Genomic DNA, 19,781 nt, shown 5'->3' with positions numbered 1-19,781 from the left:
CATGCCAAGGAAGAGAGAATGGAAAGGGAAAAGTGGTAACTTCACAGCGGAGAAACCTCACAAATACCACCTTTGCTAAAGCTATTGTCAGAGTTAATAGCAGTAAGATAGGCTAATGTCCTGTGTCTCTGATACGATGCAACGAGAAAGGCACATTATCCCTGTAAGATTCTTCCCACAATTTATAGCCTCTGTTTAATGATGAGGAGACTTAAGTCAACCCCAAATTGAGGGACCTTCTACGAAAATACCTGAGCACTACTCTTTAGATGTCTTTCACGTCAAGGTCATGAAAACTAAGGAAAGACTGAGAAACTGTCATAGAGAAGGAGGAGACTAAGGGGACATGGCAACTACGTTAATATGGGCTGGAGTTCTCGTAGTGGCTCAGCAGGTTAAGAACCTGACACAGTGTCCATGAGGATGCAAGTTCGATCCCTGGCTTTGGTTAGTGGGTTTAAGATCTGGCGGCAGTATAGGTAGAAGATGTGGCTTGGATCCCGAATTGCTGTGACTGTGATGTAGGCCAGCAGTTGCAGTTCCAATTCAACTCCTAGACCAGGAACTTCCATATGCTGCAGGTGCAGCTCTAAAAAGACAGAAAAAAAAAAAATTTAATGAGGGGGTCCTGGATGGGATCCTGGAATATAAAAAGGACATTAGTGCAAAAACTGGGGAATTCTGAATAAGTCTGAAGTCTAGGTAATAGTTTGTACTAAGGTTAATTTCTTAGTTTGGATCAATGTAGCATGCTTATGTAAGGGGCTGATATTGGAGAAGGCTGAGTAAAGGGTGTGCAAGAACCCTCTGTACAGTCTTTGTAAGTCTTTGTAAATCTACAGCTATTTCCCTCCCAAGTTTTTGTTTTTAAAGCCCAGAGGTAATTTAAGCAGCCAGCCCTCCACATCTTTTCTCTTGGGGATGATGGGGCAGCTTCAAAGCTGGTTGCACATTTGGCCAGTCTGAGCATCTTTGGCTTCTTCTGGGTAAAGAGCTGCATCACATTCCCTAAATTCTGCAGGATGTCACACTGCCCGCTCCGTTTTCTAAGATGAGCTCAGCTGCCCGTTGGGGTGTGACAGTGCCCAGGAATGGCAGGGGGTTCAGCAGAACAGCTGGCCCTGCAGAGCCAGGAAGGAAAAGGCACCCAGGGTTTATGGACTCAGGGCTCGAGCTGCTTCCCACAGTGATTTTCTAGATTTAGGGAATCTCACAAGTCAAGAATATAAAGTTCAATAAAGGTGTATCCATCAAACATTACCATCATCCCCAGACAATGGCCAAAGGAGAGGAGGGGACCCCAAGGGTTTTGTGGGTCTATGAGGGCAAAAGTCAGTGTTTCTCATCCACTCTCCTAGTCTGCCAAGATGATCACCATGAATGTCCCCACTCCAAGTTCAAACACATGGCTGAACACATCTTATGACCATCATTGAGTAGAATCTCTTCTGTCCTTGAATCTGAGTTGGCTTTTTGACTTGCTTTGACCAATAAAATGGGACAGAAGTGACACTGTGCCAATTCTGGGTCTAGCCTTTAAGAGTGTAGCAGCTTCTGCTTTCTCTCTTGAAACCAGCTTCCACAAATGAAATTCTGGAAAGCCTTGACACCCTGAGACCACCATGCCGAGCTGGCTGTGAAGTGAGGCCGAATGAAGGAACAATGAAGTTCCAGACAGGTGATGGAAGCCTTCGACCTTCCTGCCCAGTTCAGCTGAATGAGTGACCTCAACTGATGCTAAAAAAACCCCCAGAAGAACAGCCCGGTGGATCCTGCACAACCCACAGAATCATGGGAAAGAATAAATCACTGTTCTTTTCAACCACTAAGCTTTGGGTTGATTTGTTACGCAGCAGTGAATAACTGAAACACTGACTGATATGGGTTTTCTTTTTACTTAACTCTTTATACTTGTCCTCACACATTTTCACTCTTCTTTAAACTTAAGACGTCAGAATAAAAGGAAAGGTATGCCTCATTTATACAAAGTGGCAAAATATTTCTGATGGATTCAGTAAGAAATTAGAAACCAGACTATGTTATTTCTCTGCTCTAACCACCATTAGCTCCTCTCTCACTCTGAATAAAATCTGTCATCAATATAGCCCACAAGACTCCATATGATCCGTGCTTTATCCCTGGCCTCCCTTACTTCCACCACCACCACTCATGGCCTTTGATATTCCTCAAATATGATGGTCACAGTACATACCAGGACTTTTGTATTGCTGTTCTCTGTGCCTAGAATGTTCTTATATTCTTATGTTCCTGAAAGTTCTTATATCAGGACTTGCTCTCAACTGTGTGTGGCACAAAGATGTCATTCATTAAATCTTTGTTGAATGGGTGAATACATTTTCCAAACCCCAGTTTCAAATCTGGATGGTTTCAGGCTGATGTGTGGAAGACAGCCTCACCTACTGGCAAGGTATGGCATTGCAGTCCAGCTCTATTAGACAAGAGGGAATCCAAGAGTAGCTGGGAGAATCTCAAGCCTGCAGAGCACAGAGGAGTGAACTTTTCCCTTAAAAGGCCAGATAGTAAGTGTTTCAGGCTGCTTGGGCCATATGGTCTTTATTCCAGCTACTCAACTCTGTCATGTTAGAGTGAAATCAGCTATATGTAAGAGAATAAATGTAGCTTATGTTCCAATAAAGCTCTATTTATGGACTCTGAAATTTGAATTTCACTTAATTTTACATGTCAAAAATATTAATCTTCTTTTGCTTTTTAAAAAAATTATTTAAAAATGTGAAAACCATTCTTGGCTTGCAGGTCATATAAAAAGAGAGAGTGGACCAGATTTGGAGTGAAATTGCTGACCACTGCTATTAATAATCTCCAAGTGACTCAAAGTGTGGGAGAAGAATTCAATTTCCAGGGCCAAGAGCCAGAAGACTATTCATTTTTAAAGTAGTATTCTTCATAATGACTTAATGAATATGCATAGAGATTTCTGCATTCTAGGCACTTTTTTAAAAGCCAATATGCCTGGATGAGAAAGTACCAGGCAATAGCCAAATAGGAAGAACCCAATTGTGGGGCTGGGAATGCGAAATCTTGTATCCACTTTGTATGTCCTCACTCTGAGAAAGAGACGGCCCCAGGCACGAAGGAGCAATGGGAGGCCCAGGCAGATAGGGGGACTCGGAAATCTGACTGCTGCCGGAGCTATGGAGGGAAAGGCTGGGAGTATATTCCTTGCATGGGCCAATTAGCTTCTGGCTGAAGTCTGCACCCCTGGCCCCAGGCAGCTAATCTTGTGTAGGCAGGGAAGTGAATCTTCAGGGGAGGATCATTTCTAACCCAACGTCTTTCTGATTGCAGGGCAGACGAGCCATTTCAGTAATGGAAATATCAGATAGTTGTTAACCTCTCTCTCTCTCTCTCTTTTTTTTAGGGCTGTACCTGCTGCATATGGAAGTTCCCAGGCTAGGGGTTGAATCAGAACTGTAGTTGTTGGCCTACACCACAGCCACAGCAGCGACAGATCCCAGCCATGTCTTTTTCCTACACTGCAACTTGTGGCAATGCCGGATCCTTAACCCACTGAGTTGGGCCAAGGATCGAACCTACATCCTCATGGATGCCAGTCGGGTTTGTTACAGTTGCGCCACAACGGGAATTCAGACGGTTGTTAATGTTTCTAGGTGTGATCTTGGCCAATACCCTCTGGAGATATATTGTGGGAGGGGCAGAGACCAAAGATGACAAGATGTCATTTCAAATAAAAAAGGTGAAAAAAAAAATAGTGAAAGCCTTTAGGAGTTCCCTGATGGCCTAGTGGTTAAAGATCTGGCATTGTCACTGCTGTGGCTGAGGTTCGATCTCTGACCTGGGATCTTTTGCCTGCTGTGAGCGTGGCCACAAATCAATCAATAAATTAAGGAAACTCTTTAGAATGAAAAAGTACAAACACATTCAGAAGTAGAGAACAAAGTGGAAAGAACCCCTACTTACTAGTTACCCAGCTTCAGGGGTTGTCAACAAAGTTGCTTCATCTAGAGTCCAATCCCAGATGACTTTGGAGTAAATTCCAGATGTGTCACTTCATTAGGCAAAAACTATTTTAACCACATAGGAATCAATTATTTAGAATTCCAAAACTAGTCAAAATTCACTTGGGAAAATGAAAAAAAAATGAAGTAAGAGGAAAGCAATAAAAACAACCCATCTTTTCACCTTCAATCATTGGTAACAGCTTTTCCTTCCACACTTTTATTTTATTTTATTTTATTTTATTTTATTTTATTTTATTTTATTTGCTTTTTAGGGCCGCACCACGGCACATGGAAGTTCCCAGGGTAGGGGTCGAATTGGAGCTACAGCTGCTGGCCTACACCACAGCCATAGCAACGCCAGACCCAAGCTGTGTCTGAGACCTACACCACAGCCCCCGGCAATGCCAGATCCTTAACCCACTGAGCAAGGCCAGGGATCAAACCGGCAACCTCATGGATCCTAGTCAGGTTTATTAACACACTTTACAAAACAAAAAATTGTCATATTATATATAGCGTTTGAACTTTCTTCCTTTTTTTTACTTCTTTCTTTTTCTTAATATACTTATGGCACATTTTTCCATGCTAATAAGCACATATCTGCATCATAGTTCTTCATAGCTCTATCTGTAGCCATTATGTGGATATATCTTAGCCTTAAAACTACTTCTTATCATTGCATATTTAGGCTATTTTCATTTTACAGCTATTACAATTTTACTGTAATAAACATTTTTGACCAGCTGTCTTGTACTCTTGTTTGACCATTTCCTTTGGGTAAATTACTAGAAGTAGAATTCTTGGGGCAAAAGACACGCACGTTTTTAAAGGTTTTTTATTTGCCAAGATACTTTCCAGGAAGGTGATATCAAGGACACACCAAGTAAAGCAGAATTGCACATGAGTGCCTGTTACCCTCGGCCTCGCCAGTCCTGAGCAGTATCATTCTTACAATCTTTGCTGATCTGATAGGTTGAAAATTGCATCTTGTCATTTTAATATACGTTTCTTTGATCACTAGGTATGTGAGCTATTTTTAAAATGATGGTTGGCTACCTTTTTATTTGTTTATTTTTTATTTTTATTTTTTTGGTCTTTTTGTCTTTTCTAGGACTGCTCTCACGGCACATGGAGGTTCCCAGGCTAGGGGTCTAATTGGAGCTGTAGCTGCCGGCCTACGCCAAAGCCACAGCAATGTGGGATCTGAGCCACGTATGCAAACTACACCACAGCTCACGGCAAAGCCGGATCCTTAACTCACTGAGAAAGGCCAGCGATCGAACCCACAACCTCATGGTTCCTTGTTGGATTTGTAAACCACTGAGCCACGACGGGAACTCCGATTGGCTACCTTTTAAGATTTATTTTCTAACTCTATTACAGCAATTTTTTTTGCTTACGCCTGCAGCACACAGAAGTTCTTGGGCCAGGGATCAAACCCGAGGCACAGCAGTGACAGTGCGAGTCCTTAACCACTAGCCACCGGGAAACTCCTGAAATTTAAAAAAATGCAGAAGCAGAAACAATCCCTACATAGCCACCACCCAACTTTAACAGTTATCAACACATGGCCAATCTTGTTTCCTTATATCTTCCACTTTCTCCCTCTTCAAATCAAATGATTTTAAAACAAATCCCAGACATTATGGCAATTACAAATTTTCTGTATGTATATACATATATGTATATTCATTTGTTTATTTATTTGTTTATTTGGCTACACTCAAGCATATGGAAGTTCTTGGGCCAAGGATTGAATCTGGGCTGCAGCTTCGACTTGAGCTGCTACAGAGACAACACCAGATCCTTAACTGCCTGTGCCACAGTGGGAACTCCTCTGTATATGTTTTAAATATAAAGGGAGTATTTATTTTGTTATGACATAAATATAATACTATTATCAAACTTAAACATAACAACAGTTGTTTAAAATACCAACAAATACCCAAGGTTCAGATAACACTTTTAAAAGATTTTTTTTAATTTTTAAATTTTTTTTAGGGTTGCACCTGCAGCATATGGAGGATCCCAGGCTAGGGGTTGAATCTGAGCTGTAGCCGCCAGCCCACACCACAGCCACAGCAACACCAGATCTGAGGCTGTGTCTTCAACCTACACTACAGCTCATGGTAATGCCAGATCCTTAACCCACAGAGCCAGGCCAGGAATGGAACCTGCATCCTCATGGATGCTAGTCAGATTTTTTTCCACTGAGCCATGATGGGAACTCCTGTTTGTTTGTTTACTTTTGTCTTTTTGTCTTTTTAGGACTGCATTCATGGCATATGGAGTTTCCCAAGCTAGGGGTCTAATCGGAGCTACAGCTGCCAGCCTACACCACAGCCACAGCAATGCCAGATCCGAGCTGTGTCTACAACCTACATCACAGCTCTCGGTACCGCTGGATCCTTAACCCACTGAGTGAGGCCAGGGATCGAACCTGCATTCTCATGGTTACTGGTTGGGTTCATTGCTGAGTCACAACGGGAACTCCATATATCTCTTTTTTAATTGAAGTGAAATTCACATAACATACAATTAACCATTTTAAAGTGTATGACTCAGCAGCATTTAGTGCATTCCCAGTGCTGTATAAGTGCCACTCCCCTCTGGTTTCAAAACTTTTTCAACACCCCAAAAGAATACACTAAACCTTTTAAACAATTACTCCCCATGCCTCCCTTCCCCAGGCCCTGGCAATCTTTCTGTCTCTATAGATTTGCCTATTCTTGATGTGCTATATAAAAGGAATCATATAATATATGACCTTCTGTGTCTGATCTTGCCTTTTTTTAATCGACAGATTCCTCCTCCCTCTTCTTTTTTCTTGAACTTTATTTGCTGCAAAACCTGTGTCAGTGTCTTGTAGAGTTTCCCACTTTCTGGATTTTGCTGGCGACATGACCACAGTGTTGCTATAGCACTTTCTTCTCTTGCCCACACTTTCTGTAAATGGGTTATTAGAGCTAAAAGCAAGATCCGATTCAGGTTTGATTTGGGGGGACAGAATCTTTCACAAATAGGCCTGTTGCAGTTTGCACTGTTTGACATGCAGGGCCTTTTAACATTATTTGTTATAAGATTGATCAGTGGGCTCAGATGTCGTCAGCCCCATCTACGCGCTGTGAAATTCCCCATTCACTTTGCACCGAACGATCTTAGCAGCCATTGCTGGCCATTGCCTGGATCCATTAGTTCATTAGAGATTGTAAAAGGTGATATTTTAATTCTGTCATTCTTTTACATTGATTAGCTGAACATCTTCTGCTAAAAATAAAAAAGAACTCTTCTATATCAATTATTTAGTTATTCTGAAATATGGTTCCTGCTAGAAAGACAGGTAAATACTAGATTCGTTCTTATTGTGCCAATTTGGGGAAAGTGAATTAGTGCCCTAGCCTTTCCCCAGAATTATGTGTTAGAGGTTTTTTATTTTGTTAAGAATCATTATGAACTCATGGATTTGAACATATATGATGTGTTTTGACTCAATACAGTTATTATCACTTTTATACACAATTTCCCCAATTTTGTCCAGACTGGTATTATATCCATTTGACAAAATTATAGAAATCTTTGGTAGTTTTGCTTTCTTTCTCTTTCTCTCTCTTGTTTCTTCCTTTTTTGGCTGCCCTGTGGCATGTGGAGTTCCCAGGCCAACGATCAGATCCAAGCCACACCTGCAGCTGTGGCAATGATGCATCCTTTAATCCACTGCACCCACTGCCCCAGGACCGACCTGCATCCTGGTGCTGCAGAGATGCCAAGGATTCCTTTCACCATAGCTGGAATTCCAAGTTTTGCTCTCTGATACGGGACCAGTGTTCCACTCTCAATTTGCACATTTAAGATTTTATTGTTTGGAGTTCCCGTTGTGGCTCAGTGGTAACAAACCTGACTAGTATCCATAAGGATGCAGGTTCCATCCCTGGCCTCACTCAGTGGGGTAAGGATCTGGCATTGCTGTGAGTTGTGGTGTAGGTCACTGCCACAGCCCTTGTGTTGCTGTGGCTGTGGCAGAGGCTGGCAGCTGTAGCTCTGATTGGACCCCTAGCCTGGGAACTTCTGTATGTCGCAGGTGTGGCCCTAAAAAGCAAAGCAAACAAAAGATCGTATTGTTAGTATTGATAATGTTATTTTGAAACTATTTTGTAGATAGCAGCTAGGTCATCATGGTAGTGTTCTTAGGACCCAAAGTTTTTATCGTCAAAGAATCACATATATAAAATGGAATAAATTAAAATACAGTAATTCTAGATTAGAAACGGATATTCATTATAAACTCATGGAGTAGTTCTTAAAAGAATATTTTCCAGCGCTTTCCACTTAAACACCTAGAAACAATGACAGCAACAAAGAGAGCTCCATTTACCCAGAATGTGCTCTTTAAATACCATTTCTCACTAAAACTAGGGCTCTTTGGACAAAGATTGATGCCAGGTCTGGGGCAAGAAATTCACGTAGAATTTTTTTTTTTTTGGATGTGCCCTTGTCATGCAGAAGTTGCTGGGCCCGGGATCAAACCCACGCCAGAGCAGCAACGATGCCAGATCTTTAACTAGCGGAGCCTCAAGGGAATGCCCAAGAAATTTATATAGATTTTTGATAGACATTTATGTGCATATGTAAGTTTGATTTTTAACCTGCAGAGATTCTCTTCATTTAGTGCTACTGGCTGATCAAAATCACATTTATCACACTTGCCTGGAAAAGTTACAAACTGCATACATATTTACTCTTTTCTTTTTAAGACTGATTTTGAAATGTTGGTGTTGTGTTAACAATCCCCACTGAAGCAGTTAAATAAAACCATATATTGAAATTACAAGTATCAATGTGGCTCCCTTCCAGACAATACCATATTGTACAAGCCCTGGCTGATGATAACCTCAACAATTTATTATGCAGATAAAGGCTTAACTTACTGTGCAAGTAGAACTTTCAAAGAAGGCCTGTGAATACTGGGTCTTTCTATAATTACATACAGAGCTAACAATGACTCCGGGGCTGCTTTTTCCCATGAGGTCTGATTAAGGCTCGGTACCACCCTTGGTCAGGGCCAGACTGAGTTCTGGGACAGCTTTTTTTTTTAACTTTTATTTTTTATTATTTTTTTAATGTATAGTTGATTTACAATGTTGCGTTAGTTTTAAGTGTATAGCAAAGTTGTTTTATATATATATATATATTCGGTTATGTATATCCTATATATATATATGCATATTCTTTTTTCAGATTTTTTTCCATTGTAGGTTACTACAAGATAGTGAGTATAGCAGTTCCCATTGCAGCTCAGGAGTAATGAACCCAACTAGTATCCATGAGGACGCAGGTTTGATCCTTGGCCTTGATCGGTGCGTTAAGAATCCAGGGTTGCCGTGGGTTGTGGTGTAGGTTGAAGATGCCAGATCTGGTGTTACTGTGACTGTGGTGTAGGCCGGCAGGTGCAGGCTCCCATTTGACCCCTAGCCTGGGAACTTCTGCATACCACATGTGTGGCCCTTAAAAGCAAAAAAAAAAAAAAAAAAAAAAAGATATTGAGTTTAGTTCTCTGAGCCATACAGCAGGTCCTCACTGGTGTATCTATTAACCTCACCCCCTCGTTCATCCTTCCCTGGGACAGCTTATGTAAATACGCTCAGTACCGCTGGGCTACCTTGCCCATCCGCCCAATAAAAGTGAGGTGTCTCAACTTCCCCAAGAGGGAATGCAATTAATAATAATCAGATCATTCCCATTCGTTTTGTACGTTCCAACCTCTCAAAGCATCTGCGATCTTACTGAATCCTTCCTGTACTCCTGGAAGTAAGTCGTGCAGGTCTTACCCTCCCCAAATTATAGATGAAATTAAGGTCCAAGGGTGTAAAGCACACAGCGGACGGGTGGCCCTTGTTCAGGGATGACCTCAAAAAATACCCGAGTGCCCTGACCTCCAAAAGGGCCGTTCACGCCGTGTTTATGCTCCACCGTTGGTGTGTCTCACTGAAGCAGTCAGACCCGACCCGGGCTTCTGGAATCCTGGAGAGGGTAGGTCCTCTCACGAGCCTCAGGTACTGTCTTGAATACTCTGGATTGGCTAGAAGAGGATATTTAACCCAATGATGACCCATCTGAGGAATTACAGAGGGTGAAGGCAGAGGAAGGCCAGTTAATCCAGCCTTCCCAGAGCACTGCCGGGTAAACTGGGTCTAGAGGGTAACCCAAGTTCACACGGCAGAGTCAGGCCAGGAACCCTCATCTTTTGCCGTCTACCCCAGGCCTCCCCACCAGCCCTCATGGATGCATTAAGAGGTTTGAGGGAGGGCATCCGCTGCTGGTAGCTACGTGCTCAGCAAGCCCAGAGGACCAGGGAAACGCAGTGAGACTGTGGGTAGGAGACATGAAATAACCCGGGGCATCTTCGGGTCTAGAGAAAACCACACGGAGAGAGGCCAGAGTATGCAGAAAGAATTTCCCCACCTCCCCTCACTCAACCTCAGCCTTACAATCTTTTTTTTCAGGGCCGCGCTTGCGGCATATGGAGGTTCCCAGGCTAGGGGTCTAATCGCAGCTATAGCCGCCAGCCTACACCAGAGCCACAGCAACACGGGATCCAAGCCACGTCTGCAACCTATACCACAGCTCACGGCAACACCAGATTCTTAACCCAGTGAGCAAGGCCAGGGATGGAACCTGCAATCTCATGGTTCCTGGTCGGATTCTTTAACCACTGAGCCACAACGGGAACTCCAGCCTTGCAATCTTACTCTCACATGCAGTCTTACTCTCTCTGTTTCTGAGGCTGGGTGAAGTGGCATGTGCATTCAACCCTTGGAGATAGACCATCATGGCAATGAAAGTGATGGCTCCGGAATTGCACAGACAAGGTGCAACTTCCAGGGCTGCTGCTTGTTATCCTGGTGATCTGGACAAGTGCCCAGTTCCTTCATGTCTCAATGTCCTCCTCTATAAAACAGGGCATCACAACAGTGACTCATTCTGTGGCCAGAAATGTCACATGGGAAGGTGCCTGCAAAGAACTTAGCACGGGTCTTGGATATTATAGGGGTCCCCTAAATTGTGGCTGTTATTACCCGCAAGCTTCTGCTGAGAACTGGGAAGATATTAGCTGCTGAGCAAGCCATGGTGGGGGCTACAGAGATGAATAAGTTGCCATCTTACTCTGCAGGAGCTCACTCACGGTCTAGTAAGGGAGGGATGGGTGATACAGAAGCAACTCTACCTAGTTTGACAGACGCTCCCTCCCACATACAGGAAGACAGGATCCTGACACAGCCATGCTATGCATCATCCTGCAAGCATCCTTAAGGATTAAAGAGACCAAAGTAACAGACAGCAACACTGACAATGTGAGATCAGAGTGCAGGCAGACAAAGCCCTTTGAAACCTCAATCTCTTGAAGGTCATTTGGGGTCAGGCAAGCTTCCCATGTCACATCCACGAGACTAGGTTGGCCACTTCGGACACTCCTACTTGGGACCATTCTTGGGTTTGGGATGCAGTAGCGAAGTGGGGTGATCCCACCAATCTTTCATAAGGTTCGAGCCATCATTTTCTCGTTGAAGGAAAAGATATGCAGCATCATCCCCCAAGTGAGAGAGATCTACCCTTTGTTACCAAGCTCATTCCTCTTTTTCTATTTTCAGTTTCAAGATCCTCCCTATTTAAGAGGCGACTACCATTTACCAGTCTTGCCTTTATTAATACATTAGCCTTGGGGACATGGAGACTGGACTTGAGGGCTCCAGGAGATGCTCCCTGGTTCTCAAAGGGGACACCAAAATCTCAGCCTTCCTGTGTCGTTCCTTTAGACTCCAGCCTTCCAAAGTCACACATGCCCCATCAGCATACAGCTTTCTGCCTGCTCCCTGCTTTCTCCGAAAAGCAAGTTCTGGCAGGAACTTTTCCCATTTGGGACTCTCCTATGGAGAAGGTCTGGCTACTTTGTTCACAGATCCCGATAACCTCCCCACTTACCTGTCTTGCTAAGAGGTATCATTACAGCCATCACACTCTCTAAGCCCATGATCAAAACTTGAGCGCTGACATCTGGGAAAAGGGAACAGACCCTGTGAAATGGAATCACATCTGTGTCAGGACGAATACAAGGATAAGACACTGACATCTGGGAAAAGGGAACAGACCCTGTGAAATGGAATCACATCTGTGTCAGGACGAATACAAGGATAAGACACTGAGATCTGGGAAAACAGGGAAAGGAGCCTCTCTTTCTGAGAAAAACCCAAAAGAGTGCAACCACCATACATCATCTAAAAGAGGCTCTCCAACATATATAAAGAAAAATGGGGCAGTCAGGGTGGAAGCTGGGTCTTAGGTCAGCTCTGGGGCTCCTGAAGGGTTGCCGAATGGGAGCACTGATTTTCTAGTAAATTAACCAGATTTTGCTCTCCTGACCGTAATGATAGTTACCATTTACTGAGGGATTAGAAAGTGTCACACATTGTGCTGAGGGTTTTATCTTTCCTATATCACTGAAGTGTAGATTCTAAGATGTCCAAATGTTTTGTCTGTCATCACGGCACCCACCCATCCATCCATCTATCCTTCTACCCACCCATCAGTTCATCCATCCATCCATCCATTCATCCATCTATCCACCCACCCATCAGCCCATCCATTCACCTCCCCATCCATTCAGGAATTATTTATTGAGCAAGTACTAGGTCTCTTAAGAAGAGAGTGGGTCAGATGCCCACCTTCCTGCTCTTACAGTGGGTTGGTGGAGGCCCTCACTTAAACAAACTGCCTTGCACAATATGATAGCATAACGTGAGCTGATTTTTTCCAAAAACCTTCCAAAGGGCCTTCAGTTCCGGTTCCAGCCCCACCTCCTACCTTGTGAATTAGAAATTAAAACGCATTCATTAATCCCATCTTAAAGTCCCAAACAGCTCTCGGCTTCAAGTGGTAATAAATATTTCATGCCCAATTGTGCTGCGTTCCTCACTGTGTTTATTAAATGGAGTTCCTCATAATTCCAGTTATTCATTTTAATAGGTCAGGCCTTGGCTGTGATTTAAACAGACCGCTGAGGAAACAGCCGTGGTTAAACATTGTAACAATATGGATTATTAATTTAATTGGCCGGCTATTACTTGTTTGGACTCAGAGCTAACACATTTAGTTCAGTCTCTGGTGGCCCATAAACCGCAAAGGTCGCGACTTTAACATTCAGAAGAATGGGAAAGAGGAATGAGCTTGAGATTAGGAGGAAAACTTACAAAACAGCGTGGGGAAGACAGTGTGGGGGAGCAGCAGGCTTGCTGGAAGCAGGGCAGGGCAAAGGGGATTCATCTGCAGGCTTCTCATTAGCTTCTTTAGCAACCACTGCCTGGGTTGGCAAATGCCAGGAGCCAGTATCTCACTCAGATTATGAAAGGGCCAAAAACTGGAGTTTCCACCATGGCGCAGCGGAAATGAATCTGACTAGGAACCATGAGGTTGCGGGTTTGATCCCTGGCCTCGCTCAGTGGGTTAAGGATCTGATGTTGCTGTGAGCTGTGGTGTAGCTCGCAGACATGGCTTGGATCTGGCGTTGCTGTGGCTGTGGTGTAGGCCGACAGCTACAGCTCTGATTAGACCCCTAGACTGGGAACCGCTATGTGCTGTGGGTGTGGCCCTAAAAAGACAAACTATTAAAAAAATGAGAGGGCCAAAAGCTTAGCAATGGCGAAGGGAGTATCACAAAACAAATCAAGATGCTTCTGGATGCTTGAGCCACAGGGAAGGGTTATGTGCCTGAAAAAAGCAGTGGAGAAACCCTGGGGGTTACTGGCCTGGCCCGAATTCAACCCACCTCCAGCTTCCCAGATATCAGAGTTCTGAGCTGCTGACCTCCTCCTATAAAGTCTTCCTCCATGCCACCCCATGTCTGCACGGGCCTCGGACTCTGAAATTTACATGCAGTCACACTGGTCCTGTACCCCTGGACCAATGAAGGAAGAGTAGGGCCAAAGCCCCGAGGGTCTGCACATTTCCAGGTGAGCCTTGCCTCTCTGCCCTAGGTTCCTAAGTCAGCTGAATCCGTTTCACTGATAGATGGATTTACAATCCCCTTGGATTGACCTAAATATGAAATCCAGCCCCTTCCTCGATTTCTACTACAGACCATTCTAGGCATGTATAAAGTCAGGGAGACTTGGCTGAGGATTTTGTCAGCAGCAGAGGGGTCTGCATCTCAGCAGCTGAAACATTAGGACAAGGACGTTTTTGTTCCTTAAAGGCCTTCCCGTGTACCCGGTGCCATGCTGTGTTTGGGCCTTTCCAGTTCGGTGCTGTCTGGCTGAATTTCATCTCCTTCCTCTAGGAGAGTGGGCCTTGCTCGGGCACCCATGGATTGCCAAGGCATTCTGTGGCTCTGTGACCTTGCGTGGGAGGAAATGGCATCTTTTTGATAGCCTCCAACTGAATGTCCGTAGTTCCTTCCCTTGTGAGTGGAGGAGACAAACCATATTGGTATGACGGCACCTGGGACTTTGTAATTTGAAAAATCCGGGCTTTTTTTTTTTTTTTTTTGGTCTTTTTGCCTTTCCTAGGGCCGCTCCCGTGGCATATGGAGGTTCCCAGGCTAGGGGTCTAATTGGAGCTGTAGCCACTGGCCTACGCCAGAGCCACAGCAGCGTGGGATCCGAGCCACATCTGCGACCTACACCACAGCTCACAGCAATGCTGGATCCTTAACCCACTGAGCAAGGCCAGGGATCGAACCTATAACCTCATGGTTCCTAGTTGGATTCGTTAACCACTACACCACAATGGGAACTCCAGTCTGGACCTTTTTATATTGCGTTATAGTAACTGTAGATTCTGAAACATCATTCATGCTCTCCTTTGACATGATCCCAGTTATTTGCTCCTAAACTGCAGAATATCACAGTGTTTTCTGTGCAGATACTTACGCGACATAACTTGTCAACTCTCAAGTAATTCTGGACTTGGTCATTCAGTCACCAAGGGGCGAAGCTGTGTGTTTCTCCAGCTGGAATTCAACTCCATAAATTTTAAGGTCTTCGTATGTTCCTTGTAAAGCCAGCCACGGACTTTTCAAATACTCTTGTGATACTTTATCTTGGTGATTCAGGATTTTCAACCCTTGGAACCACCAAGCTGAAAAACAAAATTCCTTGAGTGTCAAATGGACATGTGCATTCTCCTTTCCAGGACAGACATGTCCCACTGGCCAGGAGCAAGCCAAGCAACAATAGACCTCATGTGCCTATGTCTTTACAAAAATAAAATTCAAGTTGACATTGCCTCTGTCTTACATGCACGGCCCTGTTCTTTAAATGTATCTATAGAGCAGCCCACAAGTTACTCTACCACAATTAAAAAAATATTTTGACCCTTACACCTATGGTCAATTAATCTTTGACAAAGGAGGCAAGAGCATAAAATGGGGAAAAGAAAGTCTCTTCAGCAAGAATTGTTGGGAAAACTGGACAGCTGCATGCAAATCAATGAAACTAGAACACACCCTCACACCATGCACAAAAATAAACTCAAAATGGCTGAAAGACTTAAATATAAGACAAGACACCATCATATTCCTAGAAGAGAACATAGGCAAAACATTCTTACAAATGTTTTCTTAGGTCAGTCTCCCAAGGCAACAGAAATAAGAGCAAAAATAAACCAATGGGACCTAATCAAACTGACAAGCTTTTGCACAGCAAGGGAAACCAAAAAGAAAACAAAAAGACAACTTACAGAATGGGAGAAAATAGTTTCAAATGATGCAATGGACAAGGGCTTAATCTCTAGAATATACAAGCAACTTATACAACTCAACAGCAAAAAAGCCACCACCCAATGGAAAAATAGACAAAAGACCTGAATAGACTGTTCTCCAAGGAAGATATACAGATGGCCAACAAGCACATGAAAAAATGCTCAACATCCCTGATTATTAGAGAAATGCAAATCAAAACTACCACGAGATACCACCTCACACCAGTCAGAATGGCCATCATGAATAAATCCACAAATAACAAGAGCTGGAGGGGGTGTGGAGAAAAGGGAACCTTCCTGCACTGTTGGTGGGAATGGAAGCTGGTGGAGAACAGTAAGGAGGTACCTTAGAAAACTATACATAGAACTACCATATGACCCAGCAATCTCACTCTCGGACATATATTTGGACAAAACTTTCCTTAAAAAAGACACATGCACCCGTAGTTCATTGCAGCACTATATTCACAATAGCCAAGATATGGAAACAGCCCAAATGTCCATCGACAGATGATTGGATTAGGAAGATGTGGTATATATACACACAATGGAATACTACTCAGCCATAAAAAAGAATGACATAATGCCATTTTTAGCAACATGGATGGAACTAGAGACTCTCATCCTGAGTGAAGTAAGTCAGAAAGAGAAAGACAAATACCATGTGATATCACTTATAACTGGAATCTAATATACAGTATACATGAATGTTTCCACAGAAAAGAAAATCATAGACTTGGAGAATAGACTTGTGGCTGCCCAGGGGAGATGGAGGGAGTGGGAGGGATTGGGAGCTTGGTGTTAACGGATGCAAACTATTACTCTTGGAATGGATTTACAAGGAGATCTTACTGTGAGACATTGAGAACTATGTCTAGATTCTTTGCAACACAACAATGGGAGGAAAAAGTATGTATACATGCATGTGTAACTCGGTCCCCATGCTGTACAGTGGAAAAAAATAAATAAAAAAAGAAAAAAAATATTTTGATAACCACACTTCAGTGTATTTGACTTCCTTTTCACCCTATTTTGTGTTATGCATTACAAATATTAATCTAAGAAGGGGTTTCTAGCTTTCCCTAGGCAGCCAGTATGGTCCCAGCCTCCGTGGTAAAGAAATTGCAAATTTTGGCGTTCCTATCATGGAATAGTGGAAAAAAATCCAACTGGAAACCATGAGGTTGCAGGTTCAATCCCTGGTCTTGCTCAGTGGTTAAGGATCCGGTGTTGCTGTGAGCTGTGGTGTAGGTCACAGATGCAGCTCGGATCTCACGTTGCTGTGGCTGTGGCGTAGACTGGCAGCTGTAGCTCCAATTAGACCCCTAGCCTGGGAACCTCCATATGCCGCGAGTGCGGCCCTAAAAAGAAAAAAAGACCAAAACAAAGAAATTGCAAACTTTTCTCTCACTGTTGTGCAGAGCAATTCCACTTTGCTCAGCTCACCCTGACATCACCAGTCTGAAGCCTTCAGGGTAGGAGCCAGTCTGTAGTGGTGTCGCCCATCTCCTCAGTCCCACCTGCTCTGGCGCATTTGGTCCCTGAATCCTAACCATCCATAGTCCCCACGTGCTGCTCAAGAAGGCGGAGAAAGGGAGATTGGGTAACTTTGCTTCTCATATTCAGAAGGGTCAGGCTAGTCATCTAGCAACAGCAAGAAGTCATCATGTTCACCAGAATGTGACCAAGAGACAGAAGAGCAGACCTCAAATTTGGAAGCCGTGGTTTGTGGACAAGTAGCAGCATGTCAGTTTCCTGGTTCCCCTCCCATCTCAAGAGCCGAAGGCTTCTAAGGTTCCTATACTCGACGTGGGGAGTAAACCTCTCAACTGCATTATTCCAGGAGAAGGCACGGGCTGAAATGTCAGCTGGGGGTGGTGGGGGGGAGGCTTTACTTAGCATATATCAGATTTGGGGCCAGTGCCTGCTACAGAGACATACCTGACACCTTTGTTGAATTAATGAACAAACACACGAAGAAAGGAAGAATTTATGTAAATTACTACGGGAAGGTAAAGATGGGGACGGATAAGTCTCTAGGCAGCATTATTCCTAAAAATTCAGGGGGCTAGTGCTATGCTACAATGTGTGTGTGTGTGTGTGTGCGCGCGTGTGTGAAATCAGGTTACAAGAAACACAAATATCCTGGAGAGGAAACATCATCAAAGATAAGATGTGCATCGTTTCTTTTAATCCCAACTGAAGTTCTACAGAGTTCCATGGTGCTCTGGCATTGATGCCGTCTATCTTCCCTTGCCCCTGCCCCCTCCCCACTGTCCACACAGTCAGCTCAGCTGAAAGGAGGGAGGGGGCAGTTGGCCTCAGGACAGAGACCACCGCCAATGTACAGAATCTCCAGGACAGAGGCTGTAAGTGGGGCAGAGAGATGCTTCTCGTCACGTCAGGGATTGAAATTGGGAGAGGGGAAGCAGAGGCAGAAGGAAAGAGGGGGTTCCCTGCCTCTTACGTGGACAATCGAGGTGCAAGGTGGCTTGTCCATGGGTCCAGTCTCCAAAGAACCTCCCGTAGAGACGTGTGAAACGGATTCATGCTCCCCTGAAGAAGAGGAGAACCTGCCTTCTTCTCTGTGAGACCCCATCCCACCTGTAGGAGACTGGAGGAGACTGGCCATCTCTGGAAACACCGAGCTTGGCAGTGGTTTTCCTGAGACTGAAAGGAAGCACGTTTAGCCCTAAGACTCCTTCTAGACTGGAGCTGGAGACAGTGTTTAAAAGGCAAATCAGGAGTTCCTGTTGCGGATCAGTGGTAACGAACCCAACTGGTATCCATGAGGACACGGGTTCAATCCCTGGCTTCGATCAGTGGGTTAAGGATCTGGCATTGCCATGAGCTGTGGTGGAGGTTGCAGACGTGGCTTGGATCTCGCATTGCTGTGGCTGTGGAGTAGGCTGGCAGCTGCAGCTCTGATTTGACTCCTAGCCTGGGAACCTCCATATGATGCAGGTGCAGCCCTAAAAAGACAAAAAAAAAAAAAGGCAAATCATCCCCAAATGCATAGAGATGGTTCTCTGCATTGTTGCTCCAAACATGTGCAACAGTGTGCATGAGCAATGCCTTTGTCTGCACAGAGAGATCTCAGAACCAAGGAACCTGGCCACCTCAGCGCAAGCTCTGTCCACATGTCTTTGAATCAAGGAGCTGCCATTTTGTGGGGCTGTGTCACCTGATGTCTCTAGGACACAGCGCCCCATTTCCTGTGACCCAGACTATCTGCCTGACCACGCCAGCCCCCAGTCACAGGCTTCAGAAAGACGGGGTTTGGACATCTCCAGGTGTTTATTTGGTTTTTCCTATTTCTTGGTTTTTAATTGGTTTCAGATGTGCGTACCCAATAGAGGCCCTGAATAAATAAAACAGATCATAAAATATGGCCAAGCGAAATGGGCGTGAGTAATCCAGGGTGCATGGAAACGCACTTCCAGAAAGGCTCATAAATAATGAGGTGGAAACAGTAGTCTATTTTCCCTTTAATGGAAAGCCAATTAGGAACCCTCTCTGGACTGGAGGGAAAGAGCCAGCTTCCTTTGTTCTGTAATGAGGAGATGGAGGTGGGGTGGGTGAGGGGAAGCCACTCAGCTTTGCCAGAACTGGACCGAGAGAATCAGTGGTCACTGGGTCTGTGGGCAGCAACACAGAGGAAGTTCAGGGCCTGGGTTTCCCATCCCATCTCAAGCTTCTCCAATGCCTTTCCAGCAGATGTAAGAAGCCCTGTCTGACTTAAAGAACCAGCAGAACTTGGGATTTCCCATTGTGGCTCAGTGGTAATGAACCTGACTAACATCCATGAGGATGTGGGTTCAATCCCTGGCCTCGCTCGGTGGATTAAAGGATCTGGCGTTGCCATGAGTTGTGGTGTAGGTTGCAGACAAGGCTTGGATCGGGCGTTGCTATAGCTGTAGCGCAGGCTGGCAGCTGCAGCTCCAGCTGGTACCATCGCTGGGCATGCCAGCGTTGAGGGGCAGGAGGTGGGAGGAAGCGCTGCATCAGGATCTGGCGGGCAGACCTCCCCCC

Source organism: Phacochoerus africanus, chromosome 15, assembly GCF_016906955.1.
Source record: "Phacochoerus africanus isolate WHEZ1 chromosome 15, ROS_Pafr_v1, whole genome shotgun sequence".
Classification (NCBI taxonomy): domain Eukaryota; kingdom Metazoa; phylum Chordata; class Mammalia; order Artiodactyla; family Suidae; genus Phacochoerus; species Phacochoerus africanus.
This window is presented reverse-complemented; position numbering follows the sequence as displayed.